Source organism: Chiloscyllium punctatum, chromosome 28 (assembly GCF_047496795.1).
Source record: "Chiloscyllium punctatum isolate Juve2018m chromosome 28, sChiPun1.3, whole genome shotgun sequence".
In the NCBI taxonomy this organism is placed as follows: domain Eukaryota; kingdom Metazoa; phylum Chordata; class Chondrichthyes; order Orectolobiformes; family Hemiscylliidae; genus Chiloscyllium; species Chiloscyllium punctatum.
In genome coordinates this window covers 63,127,518-63,133,296 of record NC_092766.1, presented here as the reverse complement: position 1 = coordinate 63,133,296, position 5,779 = coordinate 63,127,518, and positions in this window count along the sequence as shown.

The following is a 5,779-nucleotide window of genomic DNA, read 5'->3' as shown; positions in this document are numbered from 1 at the left end:
TTCTCTGACAATTAGGAGGCCTGTAGAAAACTCCTAACAGGGTGACCTCACCTTTCCTATTTCTATCCTCAGCCCAAACTTCCTCAGATGGCAAGTCTTCCTCCATCGTCCTTTCCACCGCTGGAATACTATCCTTGACAAGCAATGCCACACCTCCCCCTCTTTTACCCCCACCTCTGACCCGACTAAAACATTTAAACCCCGGAACCTGCAATAGCCATTCCTGTCCCTGTTCTACCCACATGTCCGTAATGGCAGCAAAATCGAAGTCCCAGGTACCAACCCACGTTGCACGTTCACCTACCTTATTTCTTATACTTCTGACATTGAAGTATACACACTTCAAGCCACCTTCCTGTTTACTGGCACCCTCCTTCGAGATCGATGCCTTGTTCCTAACCTCCCTACACTCAAGGTCCTGTACCCTAAAGCTACAGTCCAGGTTCCCATGCCCCTGCCGAGTTAGTTTAAACCCTCCGAAAGAGCACTAGCAAACCTCCCCCCAAGGATGCTGGTGCCCCTCAGGTTCAGGTGGAGACCATCCTGTTTATAGAGGTCCCACCTTCCCCAGAAAGAACCCCAGTTGTCCAGAAACCGGAATCCCTCCCTCCTGCACTATCCCTGTAGCCACGCATTTAACTGTTCTCTCTCTCTATTCCTCGACTCTCTATCACGTGGCACGGGTAACAGACCAGAGAAAACAACTCTGTTCGTTCTAGCTTTGAGCTTCCAACCTAGCTCCCTGAAAGCCTGCCGAACATCCTCACCCCTCTTCCTACATATGTCATTGGTTCCAACGTGGACCACGACCTGGGGCTGCTCACCCTCCCCATTAAGGAGCCGGAAAACACGATCAGAGACATCACGTACCCTTGCACCTGGTAGGCAAAAAATCAAACGTGAGTCTCTGTCGCCCCTGCAAAACCGCCTATCTGCGCCCCTCACTATTGAGTCCCCAATAACTATCGCTCTACCTTTCTCCGCCCTTCCCTTCTGAGCAACGGGGACAGGCTCCGTGCCAGAGGCCTGAACCTCGTTGCTTACCCCTGGTAAGTCGTCCCCCCCACAAGTATCCAAAACGGTATACTTGTTATTGAGGGGAACGACCGCAGGGGGTCCCTGCACTGGCTGCTTCCTCCCAGTCCCCCTCACTGTCACCCATCTGTCTATAACTTTCCGCATAACTACTTCCCTAAAGCTCTGATCTAAGACCACCTCTGCTTCCCGAATGATCCGTAGTTCATCCAACTCCAACTCCAGTTCCCTAACACAGTCTTGGAGGAGCTGGAGATGGGTGCACTTCCCGCAAGTGTAATCAGCAGGGACGCTAATGGCTTCCCTCACCTCAAACATCTTGCAAGAGGAACATTGCACTGTCTTTGCTGCCATCCCTCTAAAAGGTAAACTTTAAAATGAAAACTGGATCTAAAGAAACAAACAAACAAAACGTAGCACTTACCTGCTTACCACAACGGGTCTTATTATTAGGTTAGAGGAGGAGGGCGGGTGGGTGGCTCTCGCCCTGTAGTGCTTCGGGTTCCTCGCCTGCGCGCTTTTATAGAGGAAAATAAACCTTCCCAGGTAAGCTAGCGCGACACCAGTTTCCGGGTCCGCGAGGCGTTTAAAACAAACTTTAAACTTTAACCATTTAAAAAAATAACTGGACTATACCACGAATTAAACTGAACACCAGCAGACAGCCTTTACCTGCACCGCCGAGAGAGATTACAGTTTTTCTTCTTCCATTGTTGACTAATTCGTTTCCTATAGCATTGTGCGATTTACGTCGTGAAGAGATTTCACAATTTATGACCTTGGTTGATGAAGTTGAGGTACCAAACTTGGAACAGTTCAAATCGAACATACTCCGGAGATTGGAATTCCAGGCTATGCAGGTATCTGAGAATGTGTTTTAAAACAAAATCTTGGGTGTCGTCTTCACAGGCTAGGTTGGCATTTATTGAACAACACTATTGGTCTTGAGTGGGCCGGAGGACTTGACAGTGATAGACAGAGCGAAGACAGTCAAGAGATTTGCAGAAATGATAAAAAAAACGTTGGTATTGAGCTGCCCGGTAATGGGTGAACAACCCTTGTTGTTAATACTCCCACGCGCAGCAGAGTTGTTGAAAGATCTCAGGACTACATCTTTGGATGAATAACCCGCAATCCCTGCCCTTCCAGCATGTGGGAGCCCATGTGGAAAGATAAAGCTGCGAAGGCCGGAGTGCACGTTTGGGAAAATGTGCAGTGGTAAAAATATCATTCAGGTAAGGAACAATGAAACACTGAACAGAACGCAAGTACACCCTTGAGTAGAGGCAGAGGGAGTTAGGCCAGAGCAGAGGGGGAGTTTGAGAGGATGGATGGAGGTGTGTTACCACCGTTGAATCCGAATGAATGGATGAGAGTTTGAGCTGCAGAAGAGTGGAGACGTGGAAGAGTTAATGATGTTAATGAGGTGTCAGTAGGCTGACATGGTGACGATGGCGATATGTGGTTGAAAGCACAAAACACGGTGAAGGATGTCACTATTGTTATGACGTGACTCGTTCAGACTCAGACAATTGCGAGGGAGAAGATGGAGTCAGTGGCGATGCATTTTCTCCTCGCACATGGTCAATGATTCTTTCCAGCTCATCTCATCCATTTGTCGCAACTCCACTCTCAAAACCCATCCCTCCAACAAGGACAGAGCTCCCTTATTCATCACTTTAAATTCCAGCTACCTCCGCAGACATCATGTCATTCTCCGACATTTCCACCACCTGAAAATGAACCCCACCAGCTATAATGTGTTTCCCTCCTCACCCCTATCCGCTTTCTATAAAGATCATTCCCTCTACGACTTCCTTGTCAAGTGAACGCCCCTCACCAAACCACCCTCCCCTCCCACTCCATTCTCATTCCAACACAGGATTTGCAAAACCTCCACTCACACCTCCACTCTTTTGCAGGCCCCAAAGGAGCCTTTCACATCCATTAGAATTTTACCTGCACTTCCACACATGTCATTGAATGTATCCAATGCTCCTGATGCAGTCTACCTATATTGCGGAAACAGGATACCTAATAACAGTTCGCTTCAGAAAATACCCCCGGACACCCTTAACAAACAACATCACTGACCCGTGACCGAACACTTCAACTCTCACTCCCAATCAGCCCAGTTCATGCAGGCCCTGGGCTTCCATCGCTCTCCTGAACGGTCCTATGTATCAATCTTCCTTCCCACCTATCCGCTCCGCACTGCTCTGCGACCAATCACTACTACACCCACCTCCATCCAACTATCACACTCTCAGCTACCTTTACCCAGCCACGTCCACTCCAATTTGTCTCTCTACCCCCTCGGTTTACAAGTTTATTTCCTGATGATGGCTCTTGCCCGAAACGTCGATTCTCCTACTCCTTGAATGCTGCTTGCCCTGCTGTGCTTTTCCAGCAGCGAGTCAGTGGATTTTGATTTCGGGACTGAAGACAGAGGCCTCAGATTTGCCATGATCCAATTCTAAGAAATGTCTGCTCCAACAGAACCGCATGTCAGACAAGGCAGGACAGCGTTTGACCTGGAAGGAACAGGGAGGTGATCGTGTTTATATCCACCTGCAGAGCTATTTGTTCTCTGTGGTGGATGCTGTGTGCGTGAAAGATTATGACGAAATTCTGGTCACATTTTAAGTGTCAAAAATCCCTCACCCTCAGACCACATCTTAGAAAGTATCCAGAGTCTTGTGAAAGTTGCTTTCCCACTCTCATTTTTGGATAACATCAATTTTGCAGGATATTAGAAGGGGAAGATTTACAATCCAATCTCTCCCCCGTGATCTGATAAAGTCGCACATTTTATAACAAGTAGAACTTGATCAGAGAGAGAACATGAAAGGATAAAAAAAACCCTCTGGTTACAGTGACAGAGAAATCGTTCTCTTATTGTGTGTGTGGACAATGGTTCTACCCATCATCAGAGCTCACAAACCACAAATGCAGTCATACTAAGGAAAGTCTATGGAAATGTGTGTATTCATTTACTTGTCTGAGCTGAATTCCCATGGAGGAAAAGATTCCAGGAAAAAGCGATTCACCTGCTAAGAGTGTGGAAAGGGATTCACTCTGTCTCTGACCTGCTGCAGCACCTGCTCGTTCAAAATGAGGAGAAACCATTTCAAAGTCTGGATTGCCGAAAATTCTTTAAAACGTCCAGCACAACGCTCATACTAATTAGAAACCTTTCATCTCGCCAGACTTTGGAAAATGTTATCAAACCTTTGTGTGCTTCATCTCTGAGAAATATGCTCACATGAATGAGAGATCTTTAAGAATTCTGGAGACGTGCCGTCTGAACTACGTGCTCACCTGGGAGGAGAGACATCTTCGTTTGCAAATCGATGGGACCTGCTGTAAAAGTCCGAGTGACCGGATGGCTCATCACCTTTCTCACAATATTAACGTGTTTTTCTAAATGCCCTGACTGCAGGAAGTGCTGCACAAGTTACTGGAGACGAACGTGTCATCAACGTGTTCACACTGTGGAAAGGCATTCACTCTAAAAGTTCCAGGGGGCAGTTTATCATAAACGTCTTCGCATTGAAGAGAGACCTATCAAATGTATAGTCCGTGGGATGTACTTAACAAACTCTGTAGAACTGATGTCCCTTGGACATTTTCACAATGTGGGAGACGTTTCAAGTGTAGTTATTCGAGGAATAGGCTCAAGCGTTCATCTCAACTCTCAGCACACCAGCAAGTTTGCAGTGGGCAGAAAGCATTTAATTGCTCCATGTGAGAAACACAGTTAGTTCACTCATCGACCCTGCTGAGACAAAAGAGGGATCCCACTAAGGGAAAGAATTCACTCACTCATCGACCCCGCTCAACAGCGATTTAACCTTGTTGTTCATCATATTCAGATCTGTAAGCAAAGTTTTGATATTCTGAATAAAAATCAAATAAATCAGCTTTGCATTAAATTCATTGTCAAATGTTATTGGAAGAACGGGTTTACCGAGTACTTGAAGCATCAGCACAGGTTCTGAAGGGGAAGTAATTTCTGAAAAATATATTAGACATCTGTGAGGAGATAATGAGCAAGTAAGACGAAGTCGACCCTGTAGAGGTGACCAGCTGGAATTTCCAAAAGACTTTTGGCGAGGTCCAGTATGACAAACTGCTCAATAATGGGCAACTTCTACTTTAGGCGACAGTGTGTTGGGAGTTTCCACATCCTCTCCTTTTCTGCCTGGATTTCCTCCCCAGACGAAAGATGTGTCGGTGACCTTCTTTGGCCATGGGGAATTCAGAGTTACAGGAATTGGGTAGAGGTGTGAGTTTAGGTGTGATGACCGTTGCAGGATTAAAGGAATCTTCCTGGTCGGAATGGCCTGTTTCCACATTGCAGGTATTATATTAAGACAAGGTTGATCGCAGGGATTAAGGCTTTTGTCATATGAATTTCTTTTTTTAAAAAAAGGTCACAATTTCCATATAAACACATGATTTCAATTGAATCTGTTGAATGATGTAAGGAGGGGATGGGCATTCTCAAAGAGGAATCATAAAGGTCAAGCGAGAATGTCAGATCACCTTAGCACGTAAAGTTAAGGATATAATCGAAAGAGATTCCACAAGTACATTAAGAACTAGAGACGAAATAGGACCACTTCAAGTAGAAAGAGCTCACTTTTGTTTTTAACCTCAGCAGATGGAGAGATATATAATGTTCACTTCGTGAAGAACGAAATGAACCCTCCAACTAAATATTGATGTTTATCAAGTGGTT